This window comes from Alligator sinensis, unplaced genomic scaffold, assembly GCF_000455745.1.
Source record: "Alligator sinensis unplaced genomic scaffold, ASM45574v1 scaffold179_1, whole genome shotgun sequence".
Taxonomy (NCBI): domain Eukaryota; kingdom Metazoa; phylum Chordata; order Crocodylia; family Alligatoridae; genus Alligator; species Alligator sinensis.
The window spans coordinates 166,289-177,610 of record NW_005843324.1 but is presented as its reverse complement, the minus strand read 5'-3'; the positions used below and the strand labels follow the sequence as shown (position 1 = coordinate 177,610).

The 11,322-nt window shown below is 43.9% G+C and overlaps 1 long non-coding RNA gene across 1 annotated transcript in view; it reads right to left on the bottom strand.

The window, feature by feature from the left end:
• The window catches only part of LOC112548614, a 2,002-nt gene extending 554 nt beyond the window's left edge, over positions 1–1,448 (bottom strand). The window contains exon 1 of the long non-coding RNA XR_003092280.1: positions 1,329–1,448. This is a non-coding gene — a long non-coding RNA (uncharacterized LOC112548614). The remainder of the gene's footprint in view (positions 1–1,328) is intronic.
• Between the last annotated feature and the right edge of the window lie 9,874 nt (positions 1,449–11,322).

Below are 11,322 nucleotides of genomic sequence, written 5' to 3'. Positions count from 1 at the left end.
CCCCCCCAAACCAAAATACCCACAACAGCCATCAGCTTTTTCTCCTCCCCCCACCCTTGAAGTGGACAGTTTGAAAACAGAAATACAGATGTTCAGCAAAACAGTTCTCATCATTTACCCAAATAGAAACACTGATCTAATCACTTCAACCTAAGTATATCTTTGCAGGCTTGGATTGCAAAGAAAATTACTTTATGTTGCAATGCACTGAACCCTAATCTTAGTGTCTGTAGAGTCACATATACATAGAAGAAAGAGAAAAGCAGCCACTGAAGTGGAAAAGCAGATCTGGTAGGTTCGAGCTAATTAAGAGTGCACAGACAACACTGGAAGTCACTCAACATATTAAATGAAAACTGGATCTCCTGGTGTCAAAAAACCCTCTGTGCTTAAAATTAGCAGCACAGGGAATGCCTGCATGTGCAATGCATGCAGTATGCAGCATGCAGCATCACAGACAGGTCTGCAGTGCCACATATTGCACATGTGTGTTCCTATGGACGTGCCCATTGATGTCAACACAACAAATGTCTCTCACTGGTATTTCTAATACCATACATAAATGCAATATCTGTCATCACATGGAGAACAATAATCACAAGGAATGGCCCAGTTAGGATATATAAATGTTCATTCTTCCTGGATGGTGATCTAGTCATTATCATCCATGTTACCTGCGGGTTAGACTGCTGTAATTCATTCTTTTGGATGATGAAGCAGAAGTTCGACTAGAACTGCAGTTTAGCAGCTGCCTATCTTTTAAGCAAGGAAGCCCGTCAATGTACAGCATGTTGGTGTACACCATACTTCACCACTTTGTTCCCCTTTTTAACTTCAGATAGCACTTCTAAGTTCTGTTTAGACTCCAGTGTCTTTAAAAGGCTATCATACAGTTGCCTGAGAGACTCTCTCTATAACAACTGTATGCTTGAAGAAAGTTACTGCTGACAAAGCACAGACTGAAATTTGGGAGACTGGGACACTGCAATTTTAGATGAAGCTGAATCAGAATGGAGCCAGCTGTAACCATTGTCACGGTACAGTGCTAAACTTCCCTCTCTTGAAAACTTTTAATTCAGCAATGAAGGCTGAGGAATGATGAGCCATCAGTTCTGATAGAGGTGATGCTGCAGAAACACCCCCTCTAAACATCAGCAACTAGTCCTGGAAGCAGTGTGAATTGTACGTAATTTAACTGTGATGCTTAAAATACCCAAATATTATATTATTAAAAAACATATTAAATATTTCACAAGGAGAGTGTGACAGAGTGGCTGAAGCACCCTGACACAGGAACACAAGGAGGAATACAAAGAAAATAAACTTACCCGGAGATGCTGAAGAAACTGCACCAAGCTGAGGCGGGAAAGATACCCCGACTAATTAAGGGAACCAGCTGGGGCCACAGCAGTTCAAAGGGTGTCGCAGCAAGCCCAGCTGCAGGAATTTGAGCCTGGGACAGGGAGAATGGTACAGCAGAATAAGAAAAAAGCCACACCGAAAAACTAAAAGGAAAACAGCGAATCAGACGCTGCCACGGGAGAGACAGTCAGCGTGAAAAGGAATTTAAAGGGACACCAAGGGAACATCTGGGGTCAGTTCAGAGAAGCGGGGAGCAAGGTGAAGACAGAGAAGACAGCAAGAGACAACGGGAGAAGGGACCAACCCCAAGGCTCGGAGGACAGCCCTGGTCCCCTGACTTACCTGATGAGAGCCAGCAAAAAGATGGAGGAGACTGCTCTGTTGGTGAGTCCAGTCTCGAGGGGTGGAGATAATCAATTTGGGATCCTAAAGGAGAAAAGAGACATGGACAAAATTATACCCCAAAGAGGGATAAGTCTGTCCTGACCCTGAAGGTAAGGGTAGGATTATAACCAAGAGATGGCTGTCTTGGGACCTGTGCAAGGAAGAACAGGGCGAGCGGCCAACTTAGAAGAGGACCCTCGACAAAGAGGCCATAAGACTAAGACCAGACCCTTAGTCCAGTAGGCAAGCAACAACAGGCCTGGAACATCTGGTATAGTTAGGGCAGGGTATGGGGATTGTGGAGCCCAGCAAAGATAAGCTGACCTCCTGAGCCTTTAACCGATCCTTTTGTCTCCCAAAAGTGTTTGGCACCTCTCTCTCTAACATCAAGGCATGGCAGGAGATTTTTCAAAGGTCAGAATATTACTATCCAGCAGAGAGTCAACTTGCCTTCAAGCAGCACACCACTGACCTCTTACAGAGAGAAAAATGTTTTAATAAAAAGCATTTTTCATATCTATTCACATTAAAGTATGAAATAATCACTTTCGTTTTTAATATTTTTAAGACGTGTAATATATACTAATTGAGGAGCCAAACAAAACAACATGACATTCAAGTGTCTTGCAGAAACTGTTTAATATAACCCCAATAGTTTATATTTTGTTAATATATATAAACTAGCTATGAACTTTGGCTCTCGGAGTCTCTGGATTTCACTCAGAAAGAATAGAAATCTGTTCTTTTTGTGAGAATAAAGGAAGTACTGTTAAATATCATTCCTAAAGCTTCTGAATTTCATAAAATAATCCCTGATTCTTATGGCCTTATTTACAAAACATAAAAGGATCCTAAAATAAAATGTCAGAGCCTGCAAAATGTTACCTTGCGATAATGCATAATCTTGCTTTGTTGGACAACTCTCAAAGTAATAAGGAAGCAAACAGATAAGAGTTTGAGAGGGGTGAACACTTCTGTCCTTGAATGTCTGAATGATTATTCAGGGCAGATTTCCTGCCCTGTCCAAACTTCTACTTTAAAACCTACCTTATTCTTTTTCATTCACCAGGGCCTTCTCCTTTCCCTTTAGATCTTATGACCTTCTCCCTGCTTCCCAATAGGTCTCAAAAGATATACCTGAAGAATCAATACATTTTCCATTTCTCAAATTCTGTGAGATTTGAAGACAGCAGTCAGCTCATAAAGAATGCTGGATTATAAAGACCCTAAAATTGTTCTTAGCAAAATTAGAAAGCAGGAAAAGGCAAATGTACAAAATCATTGGTATTGTTTGAATTTGAGTGTGTGGCTGTGTGGGGTGCTGCAGCAGCAGAGTGAGGCAGGAAAGTCTCCCCCTGTGCCTTAATCAGTTGGGGACAGTTGTGGCAGTGGCAGAAAGAGAGTGTGTCAACACTGCTGCAACCCCTTGCATCTGGCCCTATCTGCATCAACTTGGAAGGCTCTTAAAATGCTAAAATTGAAGGTACAGTCTTGAAGTCAGTAATTCCTCGTGGAGGCAGATGGAAAAGTATAATGAACACAGTATTCAACACTGCGTATGTATAATGGCTTTGTCTTCTCCCGTGGTATAATACTGCAAGTTTGCAAGGCTGTACAAGTAATATACAAAACAAGGAAAAGTTTCTTAACTTACCCCTACAGAAAATTTGAAGACCCCAGAAGGGAGCTGTGACTGAAGTAACATTAACTGCACACTGAATGCTGAGTGATGTTAGAAAGCAGGAGCGAGAAGTCTATGACATGGAATAGGTAAGAAAAGGGGAAACAGCGGTGTTTTCAGTCAGGTGCATGCTGAATGTACAACCTCACCTTTGCTCTTTGGACCATTCAGCACAACTCCATTCTGGCAGATTAGAAATTTGTTCAGATTATAAGTAAAAGGAGGTTCTTTAGCACTTCTAGCCCTGCATCCTCACCCTATAGTATGAAAAACAAGCGTTATTCCTGCACATCCATCCACTTCAGTAACCCTAGCCCAACAAGATGTACTAGAGATGTAGCTAAGGTGCAGTCGAGGTATATGGGATGCTCTCATAGTTTCATAGTAGCTAGGGTCAGGAGGGACCTGAACAGATCTAGCCTGACCCCCTGCCACAGGCAGGAATGAATGCTGGGTTCACAAGACCCCAGACAGGTGATCATCCAACCTCCTCTTGAATTTGCCCAAGGTAGGGGCGAGGACCACTTCCCTGGGAAGTTGGTTCCAGATTTTGGCCACCCTAACTGTAAAATATTGCCTTCTGATCTCTAACCTAAACCTATTCTCCATCAGCTTATTACCATTGTTCCTCATCACCCTAGGTGGTGCTGGGGAGAAAAGGGCTCTACCTATTTGCTGTTGATCTCCCCTGATGAGTTTGTAGGCAGCCACCAGGCTGTGAGCGGAAAAGTGGTCAGCTCAACTGTCAGAGCCAGGTCCAGCTTTAGCACCGACAGTTAGAGAAAACAACTTTTCTTACTTTTAACTGAACAAACTTGATGCTGAAAGCCAGTAAGTAGGGAACTCCAGGATAAGTTTTTTACAGAGTACCTTTTCAGAGTAGAACTTGCAGTTCTTAACCTCAGGAAACTCAGGAGCTGGGACTGAGCCATACCCTTTATGTTTATATGGCAGTAAAAGGAGCAAGATTATCAGGCTTTAGTCAGCTAAAAATGTCTAGTCTGAAATGTTAGTCTTCTGTCAAAACCAACAGCTGAATTCCCTTTAGGCTTCTAAACAATTTGATGACAACATAAAAATTAATTTTGAAAACACAGCTGCTTGCAATGATTCCCTGATCAGAATGAAAACTAGTGAAATAAATCTAGGAGAAAGAAATGGAACATCTGGTCAAGGAATTCAAATGTCCTCTTTTTCTTTGCTCCCCTTGCTAAGATCACTGAGTAATCTTAACTGATTAGTGGAACCAAAATCTGGAGGAGCACCAGTTTTTTACTGTTACTGTCTGTCTTGTCTACCCTGCTTAGCTCTGCTGAATGACACTTTTTCACAATCAGACATCACCCGGATGCCTTAAAAAAAGAATAAGTAATGCTTTGTAGAAATTCCATACCATTGACAGTAATCTGTGTATAGTGCTCTGTACACTTCTCATCTGGACATAGATATTTCTCTCTCTAACTAGCAATAAAAGCTATGTTTTGATGAATTAAGAAACAGTTTATAACAAAGTAATCCTGGCTAAAATGCCCTTCAGAAGTGTTTTAAGTTGCTGAAGGGTAGCTACCTTCCACACACTCTGCCCACCCAGCATGACGAGCAGACACCTGTGAGCGGCCAAGAGGGTGGAAGGTGGTTGGGAGCTGAACTTGGAGCCCCACACACACTGGGGCAGGAACCACCCAGCTGCAGGTTTCCCCCCACCCAGCTGTGTGTGTGTGGTGCCTGGCATATGTTCCCAAGGCTGATGCCCTTCCCTACGCTACTGTTAACAGGAGCAGCACAGCAGGGGTAGGAGGAGGAAGAGGAGCTGCTGAAGGTTGGGGGCGCTGGGCAGCTGCAGTCACACTGGGAGTAGCTCCACCAGGAAGTTGTGCGTGCTGCCCGATGGCCAGGGCTCAGGGCCATCAGCAGGCACAAGAGCAGTGTGGGTTCAGCCCCACAGAGAGTGCCACAGGGGCAGCCATGGGTCAGATGCAGGAGGGGGTGGGGGAATGAAACCTGCAGTGCACTGCCCAAGCAAGCTCTGCTGCATGCTCCACCTGTCCCTGACTGCCTCCTTCCCCCCATCCCTGTCCAGCTCCGCCTCCAGGCATACCCTTCCCCACACACAATACACAGGAGTAAGACTTTATGTTGAGCTATTATGCAATCGCCTCTATATTACACTACTCAAAAACATAAATCAAGACAAAAATAATTTTTTAAAATAAAATTAAAATGTTATAAGTAAATGTTTGATTTTTAGTATATGGTTTGTTTTTTATCTATATGTTGTTAAAATGATATCTTCTGAAAGATTGCATGTGTGCAGCCTTGTGTGACAGGTCACTAAAACTCGGTAAGTGGTCTGCCAGCTAATATAATTGCCCACTCCTGTACTAGAGTAACAGTGCTTCTGTTGAGCCCCAGATAACTAGATGCTATGCTTTTTCATGAACAAATTCCTGGATCAGTCCAACTCTATATAAAGCTTTCTCCTGAATTCTGAAGACCTGAATATGAATCCAAAGTAGTCCAATATGAGTCAGACTCAGGCAACAGTGAAAAAAGCTATCACTTCTACAGAAAGGATATTCTTGGCTCTTGTAACATCTTTGGTGTTTTGAAATATAATTTCTTTCCCAGATGCTGCAAAAGTTGAGATATATTGGTCCAACAGATTAAAAAAAAATAATAAAGAAGTCATACTACAACAGTAATCACTCCTTTTTAAAAATAGCTTGGAGATTCTTAAAATCTCGCAATGTTTTATTTGCAATAATAATAAGGGCATACCAGCAAGTAACACTCTCCCTTTCTCTCCCTCCCCACCCTACCCCCAATGCACACACACAGGGTTAAAGAAAAGTAGAGCTGGAAGGGACCTCAAGAGTCCAACCCCTACTCAATTATCCTAGACAAATGTTTATCTAACTTGTGCTTAAAATCTTCCAAGGATGGAGATCCCATGACCTCTCTAGGGAGCCTGTTTCAATGCTTAGCCACATTCAAAGTAAGTTCTTCCTAATATGCAACCCAAATTTACCTGGCTGAAATGTGGACCCTTGCTTCTTGTCATGTCCCCTGCAGTCACAGGGTACAGTGTATCACCATGCTCCACATAGCCAGATACCTGAAGACTGCTGTGAAATCATTCCTCAGTCTTCTCGTCTCTAAACTAAATAATCCCACTTCTTTTATAAGCCTTTCCTTATAAATCATGTTTCCCAGAATTCTTCTCATTTCCATTGCTCTCTGCTGGACTTTCTTTGGGTGCCCCTCTCTTTACTAATTTCTTATTCATTATGTCAGAAGTAGAGAACTCACTCATGCTTTTCTTTTAAATAAAATAAAAATACAGGAACGTTTATGGAAAAGACAACATATCCTAGCTGAGAGAGAGAGAGAGAGAAAGAAAGAGAAATCCGGTTTCAGATCTTTTCTGTTTCCTGATTCTATAGGCTTTTTCCAACATTTTTTAAGTAAATGAGCAAGACCCAGACTTTTCACAGATGAACATGAATCATCATTACTAATCCTATGCATTTCCAGTACATCAGGTTACCATGTAGCCAAGGTCTACTTTCACGTTGCAGAAAGTGAGAGTAAGGGCAAGATCATTCCCTAGTTCCTCAAACAGTTCTGGAAAACTGAACTGGTCCAACAAACAAGTTAAAATAATTATGAACATGTGGGTCAGACATGACCTGAGATCCAAGATCAGTGGCACTGCTGTTGGATGACTAATGCAATTAAATAAGGTTTTGGTTCCATAGTTCAGTAACAAATCAAATAATCCTAGATACTTCTGCCAAATGGATTGCTTAAACTTGGAAAACCCACTTATTCACACATACTTAATCACAATAAGATCTATTTAGGGAAAAAAGGACATGATACTTTTGGGGGGATGTTTAGCCACTTGCTTTTAGAAAAGCAAAGGGAAGGAAATTCACATTCTTTCTCACAAACTTGTATTTTGCTCACCACTGAGTACCTTTTATTTTATTTTATTTTTTTTAAAACACAGACTACAGTTGAGTATATGTGATATGATGTGTCTTACACAATATGAACTCAGGCCAGTAGAACTGAAGTCTATGTGATACAGTTTCATAATTGCAAGATTGCCTCTCAGGATTTTGCTGACCCAAACTAACCCTTGGTCCTTATTAGACTGTAGCTGTCTCCAAAACAATTACTGGATGTTTTTCATTTCATGTTATTTTTGCTTTTCTTTTCTATGTTTTGTGCTTGATTCAACCCTGAATAATTAGATGCTATACTGATTTTTCAGTCTTTCTTTGTAGTTTTGGACTAGAGGATGGTAGACTATGTTATGTCTTACAAGAGGCATAACCAGACCATGCAAAGAATGGGAAGACAAAGATGGTTTTAAACCATGTTTGTGTGACCTTGCAACAGGTGCCTTCATCCTTTACTGAGAACATGTTGCCACCTCTCTCCTCAAGCACCTTGGGTGATTTCAAGAACTGCAATATCATCATGGGGAAAGAGGCAGTTTCTGCAGCTACTTTGATTGTTCAAATGGATGAAGAATGTCAAAGGAGAACAGGAAAATAATTTTCATAAAAGGGGATTAATTAAATGAGAGCTAATGTTAATGATACATGCTGGGGAACACAGCCCCCTGACTGCTTGGTTCACTGCAGCATTACTCTGTATGCATATGCTTCCTTGTCTAATATATGTTCTTCCTTCCAACAGTTGCAAAGAGGAAGGCATTTAAATAGTCTTCTAGCGGTATTTTGAAGGGATTGATAAAGTGACAGCAGTACTCCTAGTGAGCCTTAGAGAAAGAAATTAATTGCCTTTAAGAACATCTTTGGAAGAACAACAATATTGTCTTGATGGCAATGTCCAGTTTCCTCACATTACAATGAAATTCATCTGGCATAGTGCATTATGATCCCCAAGACTCTGGATATACATATACATAAATGTACATACACAAGGGCATACATAGCTATCATGAAGGACAGATATTTTTTCATTACTCGTTCTTTTAGCACTGGCCTTCTAGTTGGCACCATTAAGCTGAATAGCTTGTTAACCTACTGGTAGCAATTTACATTTTAAGTATGTAAGCCTGTTGGTAATGTAAACCTGTTGGCACTGGCTTCCAATAGTCCAATAACCCTTCAAAGAAGCTAATAGGGAGCCAAGCAAAAAAGAGACTTATATAGAATCATAGGAAATGGACAGGTCATCTACAGACATAGCTAAGATAGCGACAAGAAATTCAAAGTGCAGAAAAATTGAGCTATGACTGAACCTTAGACCTGTAACAGTAATCAAGCAGGGATGGAAAGCAAGTAGTATGTATAAATATAGTGGGCCTTACACAGGTACAACTCTGTTCATGTTCCACTGGGTGTACAAGTAGTGAATCTGACCCGGCCTGTTTGATACATAACCTGTACACATGCAAGGAGACAGGATGTCAGAGAGAGGATGTACAAGTTTGAGATAAAGAACACTAGTGAAGGAATTAGGCTTTGCATTCCACTAAAAATGTTCCTGGATAAGTATTATATGTCCTAAGTTTACCAACAGCTGTGATAATGGCTTGGTTAAACATTAGTTTCTTTTCTGACATGCAAAGATTGTACATGGGGGAAACTTCCTTCTATCAATCTCAGGTCTGGGCTGCTCACTGGAGCACACAAAACATCATAAGATATCCATATTTTGTCTGATGAAAGCAGCAGCATTTAAAGAAAAAAATTGTATGAGTTGCTGTGCCTGCTAATGTAAAGCTAGTGAATGGAACATACACCAAAACATTTTTAAGAACTGGCTTGCAAACCACTTCCTTCTCAGAGCAGATAACAACACCCCCCCACCCACCGCACTGTTGTAGCTTTGACACCTACAGTAATGGTGGCAAAGGAATTGTTCTGAGCACTGTATTCATTGCATAATAATAATATCATTTGACTCATGGTGAAAGAAAAAGTCATTCAAAAAAGTTTCTAGGGTTCCCTTCTTTATATATCAACACTTCCAGCAATATGAGTGGCAGTCATTATCCTTATTATCCTTTCAGCAAAAAGGCAGGGTCAAGGCGATGACAGCAATTCAGTTCCAACTAACTTGTTGACTTGTGTGGGGAGAAAAAAAAATCCACATGTTGTGGGGTCCCTACTGTAATATAGTAGGGACCTGCAATACAGCACCAGGATATTGAGCAAAATACTGCAAAGCCATAAAATAAGTCCCTACTTGACCCTAACATCACTAAAAACATATTTAGCCTTTGAAGGCACGTCCACACATGCAAGCACGTGCGATTGCAGCAGCTCAAAGGGATGCGGTGCAAATTTGATTCAGGGCTTTTTTGTCTTGGAGCATGTGCTTCAACATGTACTTTGTTGTGGAGCAAATTGTGCCACTTGGGGCAAAATAACCCTGCCTGGCTCCTCCCGGATCTGCAGCCAGGGGAAGCTAGAGCCTGGAGCCAGCACCTGTGCTGTCCCACCTGCCCTGTCCTGGCCTCATCTGTACAAAAAGCTGCCCTGGCAAGCAGCTCAGGGCTACTCACTCTCTGGAGCTTCTGGGGCTCAGCCACTTGGTACCTGGGGACACTACCCCTTGTGCCAGCTGGACTGCTGCAACAGCATCCCAAATCCATTTTTAAGAATATCCCAAAATCCAAGTTTTTCTACAGTTAACACAAAAGACTACTCTATACACACACACACACACACACATATATATATATCTAGACAGAGAGAGGAAGGGACAGCAATCAGTTGGGCAATGCTTTATTGGTATATTTACAACGTTAAAGCAATGTGGAAGCCTGCTAGTGTCTCTATCATCAGGATAAAATAAATTCTAAATATCTATATATGTTGATATGTACTTTTGGTTTTCTTTGCACATGATGGGTGTGTGATGGGGGGATGTGGTGTTTGCAGGAAGGAGGTGGGAAGGTGGGTGTGTCTGTGTGGAAAGATGTGGGTTGGTGTGTGGGTAGGTGTGGGGCAATTGCTGGGGAGACTGTGAGTGTGGGGGACCTTGTGTGGGGGCTGCTCAGGAGGGGTGGAATGCCCCCCACCACAGGGCCCCAGCTTCCCGCTGGAGGGCCACAGCCCCTATCCCCCACAGGGCCCCAGCCCCACCATCCAGGGTCCCAGCTCCCCCTGGAGGGCCCCAGCCCTGCCACCCAGGATCCCAGGCACCCCGAAGGGCCTCAGCCCCCCTGCCCAGGGTCCAAGCTCCCCCTGGAGGGCCCCAGCTCCCCCACCCAGGGCCCATAACTTACCTTTAGCAGCAGCAGCAGGGGTGGGGCACTCTGAGTCATGGCGGCAAGACCTGGCACAGCACACGGGGACCGTGTGCCAGGCCCAGCTGGGTCCTGCCAGTCCTGGGGACCATCTGCAGCCCAGCTGGGCCAGGCCCTTGCTGGCAGAACCCGGTGTGGCACATGGGGACCACATGCCGGGCCCAGCCAGGTCCTCGGGCCTTTCTGGTGTCAGGCCAGGCTGGGCCCTTGGTGGCAGGACCTGCCACCCTCAGGGCCTCTCAGCTGCCCAGCTGGGCTGGGCCCTTGGTGGCAGGACATGGCGCAGTGCACGGGGACCACGTGCCAGGCCCAGCTGGGTCTTACTGGCCCTGGGGTCCCTCTGCTGACCAGCTGAGCCAGGCCCAGGGTGGCAGGACCCAGCGTGTGGTCCCCACGTGCCGGGTTCACCTGCCGCCCTCGGGGTCCCTCTGCCTCCCGCCCAGGCCGGGCCCATGGTGGCAGGACCCAGCATAGTGTGTCAGGACCATGCACCACAGGAGCAGCCCCAGGACCGGCAGGACCCGTCTGGGTGCAGCACGTGGTCCCGACACACCATGCCCAGTCCTGCCTTTCTGGGCCTGGCCCAGGCAGGGGGCACAGG